Raw genomic sequence first — 11,592 nt, 5'->3', positions numbered from 1 at the left:
AATCAGACCATATCTTAGTAGCGATTCTGCTCGGGCATACTGCACAATTTTTATGCCTTGCATTGATGTGCATCCAGCAAAAATTTCAATTCTATAACATATGGTATAGTAAATGAGTTTTGCTATTTGGGGAGCAAGATAACTTATGATGGTCGAAGTAGAGAGGATATAAAATGTAGACTGGCAAAGGCAAGGAAGGCATTTCTGAAGAAGAGAAATTTGTTAACATCGACTATAGATTTAGGTGTCAGGAACACTTTCCTGAATGTATTTGTATGGAGTGTAGCCATGTATGGAAGTGAAACGTGGACATTAAATAGTTTAGACAAAAAGAGAATAGAAGCTTTTGAAATGTGGTGCTACAGAAGGGTGCTAAAGATTAGATGGGTAGACCACATGACTAAGGAGGAGGTATTGAATAGAGTTGGAGAGAAGAGAAATTTGTGCCACAACTTGACTAGAATAAGGGATTGATTGGTAGGGTATATTCTGAGGCATGAAGGGATCACCAATTTAGTATTGAAGGGCAGTGTGGAGGGTAAAAATTGTAGAGGGAGACCAAGAGATGAATACACTAAACAGATTCAGGAGGATGTAGGTTGCAGTAGGTATTGGGAGATGAAGAAGCTTGCACAGGATAGAGTAGCAGGGAGAGCTGCATCAAACCAGTCTCAGGGCTGAAGACCACAACAACAAACAACAAATGGTATATAATTTTCTACATAGTTGTGTGTGGTTGTGCCATCTTAGGCCATCTCAGGTCCCGACTCCTGGAAATTTGGTGTTATTCCTGGTTTCAAGTCTTTTGTCCGAAAGTTCTGTGGTTGCAGCTAGAGGCTGTTTATTCTGTGCTGTGTGTAGTTGCATATTGGTTGTTTTCTGGTGTGTTATTAAGTTGTTTATTGCAAACCATTCTGTTGTACGTGAAGTGCTCATTTTTAATTCATTTTGGAGCTCTAATGGGGTCTGTCTGTTCATAAGAATATTTGTATCATCAGCATAATTAATGTACTTATAGTTAGGGTCGGGTGGTTTCAAGTAATTTACAAACAGCAAGAACAAGCTCAGTCCCAGAATGGAACACTGTGGCACATCGTATTTATCACAGTGTTTTTCTGGGTGATAGGAAATTAAATTTTTGCCTTCTTTGTACAAGACTTCAACTGTTTGTTGTCTGTTTTGTAGGTATGATGTTACCCATTCATATGCTGGGCCTCTGACACCAGTATTTTCTAGCTTTCTTAACAGTAGACAGTGGTTAATGACATCAAAGGCTTTTGAAAGATCCAAGAATATTGCTGCTGAGTGTTCTTTTTTGTCTAACATGTTCATAGGTTCCTTTAGGGAATCAATAATAGCTGTCTCGGTGGATTTACCCTTCCGAAAATTGTGCCGTGTGGTGAGAAAAGTTTATTTCTTTCAGCGAAATCTGTGAGACTCTTGTAAAAGTTTTTTTTTTAATTATTTTAGGAAAAAAAACATATACTACAGACTGGCCCATATTTATTACATCTATTTTTCACCTTTTTCATACAATGACTTCACTTTAGCTATGTTTAGCTTTTCTGGGAAGATTCCATCAGAAAGTAAGCTATTGCATATGTCAGCCTGGACCTAACTGCTAAGGGTGCTCTTTTTTTAAATGATGTGGGATGGTATATTGTCAGTACCAAAGGAAGATATTGTTTTAACATTTTCCATTTGCCTGTTGTGTATAAAAAGAGAGACATGTTACGAGGGACAGTTTTAACCCAACAATGGAAAATCCAGGATGGCACCTGACAATATTATGAGAAGGAAAGTTGCTACTCACCATGTAGCGGAGATGTCGAGTCACGGATAGGCATAACAAAAGGACTTTCACAATTAAAGCTTTCGACCGTGAGGGGTAGCGGAAAAGGTGATATGATGGCTGTGTAGTGCTGGAATGGGAACAGGAAGGGGGCTGGATGGGTGAGGACAATGACTACTGAAAGTTGAGGACAGGAGCGTTACGGGAACATAGGATGTATTGCAGGGAAAGTTCCCACCTGTGCAGTTCAGAAAAGCTGGTGTCGGTGGGAAGGATCCGTATGAAGGATATCACGCTTGGCAGCACGTTCGGCAATGTGGTGGTCCACTCGTTTCTCGCCCACAGTTTGTCAGTGGCAATTCGTGTGGACAGACAGCTTGTCGGTTGCTATGCCCATATAAAATGCAGCACAGTGGTTGCAGCTTAGCTTGTACACCACGTGACTGGCTTCACAGGTAGCCAGCTCTGCCTCTGATGGGATAGGTGGTGTTAGTGATCAGACTGGAGTAGGTGGCAGTGGGAGGATGTATGGGATAGGTCTTGTATCTTGGTTTATTACAGGGGTATGAGCCACGAGGTATATTACAGGGGTATGAGCCACGAGGTAACGGGTTGGGAGCAGGGGTTGTGTAAAGATGGACAGTTTTAATCTGATGTGTGATGTGCGGTGGCAGCATATTGAATGTTTTGCTTCACCGGAATTTCGGCTGACTCAGTGAAATACAACTTAAAATTATTTGCAATCAGATGAGTGTTAGATATTACAGATGAGTTTTCTTTCAGTCTGATGTTATGGCATTTTGTCTGTTTTACTCCTGTTTCTTGTCTTATAATGTTCCATGTGGATTTCATTTTATTTGGTGAGTTTGCTATGAAGGAACTGTGTGACATTCTTTTTGCTTCTTTTACATCTTAAATTAAAGTCTTTTTGTAATTGTTAAAGTAGGAATGAACTCTTCCCAAGTTTCTTGACTCAGATAATGAAGGAAATGTATATTCTGGTCATTGTACTTCTTATGTGTAGTTGTTAGGAATTCAGTTGAACTAAGCTGTTTTCCTAATCTATATTAATTTCTTGGACTGTGTGGTCTCCAAAACGTGTTTTGAACATTTTTGTTGAAATTTCATGAGCACACTAGTAAATATTTGATCAAAGATTGTGACTGGGGTTTCTGTGATGTGGGTTGTTGCTTCTATAGTAGCCTTTAAATTGGAAGTTGCTAAGAGGTTCAGTAAAACAGATTTTAGTGTGGACTCACTTGCAAAGTTAATATTGAAATCTTCACATATAATTATTTTTCTATTTTTTATGTAGCCTTATGTAAAATATTTTCAAGAGTTTTTTAACATGATGTTAATAACATCAAGTGATGGGCAAATTACAGCTATTTTTTCATCAGTGATTTCAACTCCATTTACTTCAATATCTTTCTCTACGGATAATTTTTCTAAGTAAGGTATACATGTAAAATGTATGTCATTTTTAACATAATTGCAACTACTGCCATGTTTATATAGCTCCATACCGAAATGGAAATGAGCATTTGGCGTCATTGACCAGGAGACCCCTTGCGGGGCAGGTGTCCAGCCGCCTTGGTGCAGGTCTTATTACATTCGATGCCACACTGGGAGACCTGCGCACCAGATGGGGATGAAATGATGGTGAAGACAACACAACAACCAGTCCCTGAGCAGAGAAAATCCCTGACCCAGCCGGGAATTGAACCCGGGCCCGTAGGACGGCAATCCGTCACGCTGTCCACTCAGGTATCGGTGCGGACCATACAAAAATAACTACCCGATACAAAATTTGGAATTGATACCATATGAAGTTTCTCTTTGTCAAGGCAATGTTAAGTAAAACATAATGCAGAAGTGTGCTTCAGGTCATTTTTTTTTACGAAATATGAAATTCATTTAGTTTGTTGGACAGCGGTTGTAGATTTTGAAGAAATACTGTCAGGTTTGGAGTTAAATCTGAGTTCTGAAACTTACTATCCTTAATACTTACAGTTATATTGAAATTTCTGTCTGGGACACCAGCTTCACGGTCTCCAGGAAATTTATTGTATTCGAACATCTGTACCATCACGCCAGATACTGGGCTCGTACAATGATTACAAATGCAGTCTGACCATACTTGTTCTCCTTAGAGTCTCCACAGACAGGCAACATGTACTCTGTGATGCTTTTCACAGAACTGAGAGTCATTCAAAAAGTGGATACGGTTCCAGTCTCGTGCCCGGTGTTGCGGTCAGTTGCGTCCTCAGTGCATATCTCTCTACTGCCGTGTCGAGGGAAGCCGCGATGAAGCCTGCCGCGCCGACAGTCCGTGTGCTCCAGATGTTGCTGCGTGTAATGTTATCTTATACTCACACTTGTGTGGATTGTAAAAATGTTTAGGCTCGAAAGTAAAATGTTTGCAAAATAAGGCCTTATCACATTAAAGATAGCAAGAGAATGATATAATAGTGAAAAAAAAAAAAAAATAGTAAGCCTTGAAATTATAGACAGATACTCACTGTAAAGATGACACACTGAGTTGCATATAGGTTCAACGAATATAAACTTACACATTATCTTTGGCTAAAGCTTTTATCAGAAAAGGAAACATACATACAAACATTCACACAAACAAGCACACTGCATGCACACATGAGTGCCATCTCCGGCAGCTCGGACCAGAATGCAGCTGTTATATAGAATGGAAGCAGTGATCAAGAGGAAGATGGGGGTACTGTGTTCAGACTAAGCACCTGCAACTCTCGCTTCCCGCGAAGCAGACCGGTACAGCGGACCGCGGATCGAATAGGGGTCAGCCTGGCCGTTCGTCCCAGAAACACAGACGCTTGCCAGAGACCAGCAGGAAGCATCCATGGTGCCGCAAGAGGTCGCTACAGCCGCGGACCTCTTTCCTTCCGCTCGACACGTTACTGCAAATAGAGCCAGCCGTATCCATGTGCCAAGCAGTATTTAGGCTGGCGTAGGAGCCTGGAGAGGCAGTTCATGCCGAGCGAGCCCACTCGTGTCATCATAGACGCCGCGTCATCGTCTACCGCCGCCAGTGTACTGTAGCTGTCCTCGCAGGGCCTCTACTCATCCTCAGACTCAGGTGATGGCAACGTGGACTCCGCGGCTCTCTTCACGAGATGCCCGGGGTTTGGTTTGGTGAAGTTGTGTCGTTACTACAGACACTTTATGTTTGGAAGAATCTCAGATTTAGTTATTGGTAGGCGTGGAGGATCAGTCCAACCTGATGAACACTGTTTTGTAAATTTTGAAGAAAGACTTTTGTTTAAATAAAAACACCATAATTTACACTCTGAGATTTTCCTATCCGCGAATGACGGATATATTAGGGGGCTTGTACAGATAGCAGAATACCGGCCAGAGGGGGAGAAGAGAGCTACAGGGTGGAGTTTGCAGTGCTATACTGGCAACAGGCACAGCATTGGGAGGCTGTGTGGCAGGGAGATGGAAAGAGGGGCTGGAACTGGGAGTGAAAAAGGAGAAGAGCAGTGAAGGGAAAGATGGGTGGGTGTGTTGTTATTGGGTAGCACACAAAGAAGCTGGGAAACGAGTATAGGGATAGGAGATAGAACAGTATGACAGATGGGGTGACAACTGTTGAGTGGAGAGCCCCGATACCAATGTGACCACGGTGGAATTGATGTCCCAACTCACTACTGAGGGCTCCCTCATCATAACTGCCCCGGTCTACAGCGCAACTTTCCCAGGTAAGCAAGGTGTGGTGGTAATGGTGCAAAATTGTGCCGGTCCCGGATCTCCTGTCTTCGTACTGCACGAAGGTGACCAGATTTTGGTCGACGAGCATCACAGATATATCCTCGGGGGAGAACGTCGGAGAGACTGAGCTGCAGTGTGAAATGGATATAAGACCACTGGGCAGGTGCACAGCCAGATGGGGACTGCAGAGACTGGTATGTGATGGTCCGATCCGGCTGCAGTCTATTAACAGACAGTATTGTTAATTTTCCCCCATTTGTGATGTCAAATTTGTTCGTGCCACGCGTAATTACTTTCTGAGGGCCTGTATAAGGCGAGTGCAGGGCCAGCCTCACAGTGTGTAGCAGCACATACGAGGAGATGGACAGGTCGTTACACATGAAGACTCATTATGTTGCACCGTGTGATGGGTATATACAGCTTCTGTATGCGGCGTCTTGACACGGGCAACAATATGTGGCAGGTCACGATGAGTAGGGGATGTCGCCTGTTCGACAAAGTCAGCGGAAGAGATAATGTCTCGCCGTATAGGGTCTCAGCTGAAGATGCATCAAGGTCTTCCTTACGGGCAATGCAGACGCCGAGCAATACCGAGGGAAGGGCTTCGGCCCACGATTCAGGATAGGACATTAGAGCTGGTTTTAACATGCAGTGTCATCTTTCGATGAGACTGGTTGACTGCAGGTAATAAGCGGTGGTACAGAAATGGTGGCAGCCTCAAAGATGACACAGGTCATTGAACAGAGAGGACTCAATTTGTCTGCCCTGGTCAGTAGTGAGCAACACGTGGCAGCCCACACATGCAATCCACACATTGACTACAACTTTGGCAACAGTCTCGGGGGGATAAATCAGCAGTAGGTGTGGCCTTGACCCACCACGTAACTCTTATCGATCAGTGATATAACATAATGCTGTCCATCTGAGACTGGAAGTGGTTCTATTTTGTACATATGCACATGTTGTAACCTCCCCTTGGGAATCGGGAATTTGCCAAGAGGGGACAGAGTGTGGTGGCCTGTTTTGCTCTGTTGGCACGGGATGCACGCTCTGGTCCACATGCTGAAGCCTTTCTGCAGGTGGGGCTACACGAGACGTTCTGTCACTAAATGTACAGAGGACTGTACCCAGTGTGTGCAAATTTGTGGGTGAGATCGAAGATTTGTTTACGAAAAGGTTTTGTGGCGACCGGTCGGATCCGGTCCCATAACTCTTCTTGCCAAACCAGTTTGATGAAGGCAGGGAAGGTACGTTGCTCAAGTTTGAGGCACGTGTATGGGTCACGGAGTAGGATCTATAAGTCTCAATCTAAGTCTTGCTCCTTCATGATCCAGTTGTAATTGAGCCGGGCGATGCACGACAAATAGTCCACAATAATGTTGTCAGCACCTTTGATGTAGCGAGCATCAGTTGTGAATTGTAAAATGAAATCAAGGTATCTAAAACATCTGAGGTAGGGGTCATCAGACAGGTTGCATAACATGTAAGCCATTGGATGGCGATCCATGTAAATGGTAAGAGGTCTCACATCTATTGCTTCTCGAAAGCAGTGAACGGCTCCGCAGATGGTGAGTAACACGCGATCAAAGGTTGACCACTTATGCTGCACACTTGAAAGTTTACGGGAGGAAAACTGCAGAAGCTGGGGAATGCCAGCTATCTCCAGTTGTAACACGTCACTGAGGTGAGGTCGCATACATCTGCTGTTATAATAAGGTGGGCATCAAGAGACGGATGAGCCAGTGTAGTTGATGCAGTAATTCATCCTCGTTTTTATCAAAGATGGATTGCATTAGATGTGTACTCCCAAGGCATTGTTTTCCCGCAGTATTCACACAGCTCAAGAATTTGGTCAGGGGAAGGAGAGTCTCAGCTACATGTATGATGTGTCCCCTCTAGAAATTTATGATGCTTAAAAATCAGTGTTACTGTTACTTGGTGGAGGGAGGTGGCAAGAGTCACATCTGGCTGGTCTTCTCTGGTGTCAGGCGGATGCCTGGAGCAACTGTGTGGTGGCTGACAAATGTGACACGGGATTGCCATATTTTGGCGCCACCTAACATTTGAGAGAAGTCATGTAAGTTAGGGACTGGGTAACTCTTTAATAGTTCTGTCGTCGAGCCTCCACAAGTTGCCACACAGGCGCCACGATCTGTCTTTCTTTAAAACAAGCTCCTCAGGGGACACCCAGAGACTGTCCAGGGGGTTGACGATGCCTGTCTCCAGCGGGGGGTACACTGTCAGAATCACACACTGAAGATGGGTACAGCATTTTACTAACCTGTCCAAATTCCTTTCAGAAAGGCTCTGGAAGTACATCGGCGTCCACTGAAGAGGCAGATGTGCTGTGTGGCTGTTGCGAACGTTGTAGGATGGCAAGATTATGCTTGGCAGCGTGAAGTGGTGCTGCAGTGTCAGCGATGCACTGCCAAAGATCCGTGTTTTTGTGTCTTGTGATGTCATTTGTGGTGTTTGTGAAAAAGAGTCGGACATCAGAGAACAAAGTTCACTGTAGGGCGCTGAGCACTTTAGGAGGAGGTCCAGCGGTGTATCTACGTGTGATGAAGAGGTGAGAGGTGGACCGGAATGTTTAGTGAGAATTTTGCCAATAACTTCAATGATCGGCTGCTGACTCTCACGGCGTAATAACAAACCACGGGCAAGGTCCGTGTCAACAAGGAAGTAGATTTGCATCAGATAGCCCTAAACAAATAAGCGTGAGCCGTCGGAAGGGCAACGTGATGTGGCAGAATTATGCAGGTGCGGTTGATTAAGGCAAGGCATCTTGTTGTTGTAGGGGAACTCGGTGTGCCTATGGCAGACTGCCGTACTAGTTTAAGTAAGCACGAGGTGCTCTGCAGTTGCTAGCCTCCTGTCTGAATCTGCTATGGAACTGACAGTATTGCTCAGCCATTGAAGGAGCAGAGGTGGCAGCATTGTTCTCTTAAGTCGCATCTTTTGTAAACAGTGTCGGGGGAAGGGGGTGCTGTGAAGCTTGCGCAGCATAGCAGAGGGAGGGTGCCCTGGCCGAATCGGCCGGAGTCGACTGACCTCGAATGTGTCACGGCTGCACAGAGCAGAGGCAGGGATGTCATCCAGTGGCGAGTGGGGGAGCTCGGGCGACACTAGTCAGTTAGCCTCGGTCGCCTCGAGTTCGAGCTGGATGACGGCCTTCCCGATGTTTGAGAATTTGTCGAGAGGACAATACTGTGCCAGGGCATGAAGACAAAGTCTGGCATTGAAGAATCATCCTTGTGTGACAGTCTGGTCATGTGTGGGAAGCTCCGACAGCCCCAGTGTCTAGAGCACGTGGTCAGGCAGCAATGTAGGATTGATCTGTGTCTATAGGTGTCAGCAGAGTAAGGATGGGGGGGGGGGGGGGGGGGGGGGGGGCGTTGTCCTTGAGAGTTTATTTGTACATAACTGCATGTAGTTGCTGCTACACAGAGCATGAAGGTGCCAGAGCACCAAAGCCTTAGCTGTTTCGTACTTATTGGGAGTGGGTGCTGCCAGGAATAGGTCCTCGGTCATGTCTGTGTCGTCACCGAGGTGGCCGAGTAAGGTCATAAACCTTATGTCACCATCAACAATCCCGTGTGCAGACATCGAGTACTTGCATAGAGCAAACCAAATTACCAGAATCTCGGTACACAACAGGAGCAGTTCAAAATGAGGCCAGGTGATGTGGAGACTGTCCGTCGGTTGTATACGCAGAATGTGTCATAGCACGGTGTTGACTGACGCAGCTGGTACTGGAGCGACAGAGCACATAGTAAGCACTTGCTGCATCTCTTGTAAGTGCCCGTCTTGCAGCAGTGAATTCTGCAAAAGTCCAGGCCTGCAGAGCATGTTACCACTGTATGCAGAATGCACCCGAGAGGCGTGAAATGTGGAGAGTGTGGCAGTGCTTAGGTAAAACACAGTACGCAGTGCGGGAGGCATGGGTGTAACGAGCGTGGCATCACTGTTCGACGCACTGGGATCACTTTTCAGGGAAACGAATGGTGCAGAAATAGTTGTGATGTGAGACTTGGACACTGTGGCAAGATTGGTCACCGTAATTTGCCGTCTGTATGTGCGGCAGACAAAATAACGGCAGGATTATTTCACAGAGTCCATTGCTGTGACTGAAAAATATCGCTCAATAATTCACTGGCAAGGTTTGGAAGTCCACAGGTAGGTGCAGGAGCTGCAACAAAGGGAAATCTAGGACCACACAAGATAAGAGTTGAAGGATAAACTGGGTGGCAGTGTTTGTTACACCACTCGGCATTGTTTCTGTATAAGTCATTGCAGTGAAGTTCCTCTAGTCCAGATCAAATGTTACTTTCTAAATTATTGCATCAAATGTTCGTATCGGGTTGTTGCACTGTTTGTGGAATATTCTCGCAGTCGTCATTGTCACGGTGAGACGATGCGGCGAATGGTGGCAGCAGTGTCAGGTACCTGTCTGGCACAGCAGATTTGCACAAAATCACAACGCACAACGGCGGACAGGGTAACTGCTGTATGAAATGGGGAACCGGCGGGTATGTATACACCAGTCAGCAGTTTGACACATACTAAACCATCACAGATATTTTTGTTCACTCTACTGCACAGGACAGTGATGTTTATTTTGTCAGTCAGAGGTGACATGTGGTCACTATGGCACTAAGTACCTAATCTTGACTGTTGTGGCCAAGTACTGTCAGAATTGAAATCTACTAGACATTTTTACTTAACCTTGTGTAACAATCCCTGTTATGACATTCAGTTACAGGGTAGGAAGAGTTGCCTCCCAAAAAGTCTTTAAAACTCTATTTCAATACTGCTTTATCTGAAAGCAAATTGTTAATGGTTTTTGTCTGTGTATAGAATTTTTTGTCGAAATTCCAGTGTCTATTGCTAAAACTTCAAAAAGAAACAAAAAAAAAGTCACAATAACTGCTGATTTCAATATAGATCTAGCCAGTGAAGCCAATAACTGAATAAATTCCTTGATATGATTCAGATGTTGGGTTTTAGTACAAATTTCACTGATTTTAGTCGAGTAAACTAAATGTCTCAACACGTATAGATAATATTTTAACCAACTACACTTATAAGAAGTTAAAGAAGTTTTGTTTAGATTTATGACTTTCTGATCATTGTGCTCTCTTTATGGAGTTACCAAAAACAATAGCACCTGAGTCAAAAAAATCCTACAGTGAACGTCAGTTCAGCAACGAAAATACAAAGTTAATCTATCGTAGATTAAATAATGTGGAGTGGGCTACAGATCATAGTATTTCATGCTCTGAAAATTTTGCTACTTTCTTGGAAAACTTCCTTCATATTTTAATGAAACTTTTCCCCTTATTGTACATCACAAAAAGTAGGAAATAAACTGAAGTAGATTACTAAAGGAATAAAAATCTCTAGTGCAATAAAAAGACAGCTACATAGGGAACTAAAACAAAACAAAAGTCCTGATTTTGTTACCTATGTAAAAGAGGACAAATATTTTTTAAAAAAATTGTAAAGGCAGCCTAAGAACTGTCAAATAATAGATTTATATTCGATGGTGAAAACAAATCAAAGGCATTATGGTCAGTGATCAAAGCTGAAACAGGTACCACAGGTAGAGGCCATGATATTTCCGAAATCAAGATAGAAGATAAAACTAAATGCTGCTCAAATTACTGAATTATTTAATGAATTCTTTATAAATGTAAACAAATCTAACATCAATGTAGCAGATTACCCAGATAAGGTAAATTTCTTCAACAGTGAGTACTCTGAAGGTGAATTTTTCAGGACATTTGCCAAAACTTCTGTAATAGATACAGAAAATGTGATACTATCACTAAAAATTAAAACATTAGCAGGATGAGATGGGATACTAACCAAAGTGTTAAAAACAGTCTCTAAAATAATTGTGCAGCCACTAACTACAATAGTTAACCAGTCCCTTCAAGAAGGTTACTTTTCAGACACACTGAAGTATGCAGTAGTTAAGCCACTATTCAAAAAAGGCACAAAAGAACATATGGGAAACTATTGCCCAGTCTCTCTTCTTCCATCACTATCAA

The sequence above is a fragment of the Schistocerca gregaria genome, chromosome 10 (assembly GCF_023897955.1).
Source record: "Schistocerca gregaria isolate iqSchGreg1 chromosome 10, iqSchGreg1.2, whole genome shotgun sequence".
Classification (NCBI taxonomy): domain Eukaryota; kingdom Metazoa; phylum Arthropoda; class Insecta; order Orthoptera; family Acrididae; genus Schistocerca; species Schistocerca gregaria.
This window is presented reverse-complemented; position numbering follows the sequence as displayed.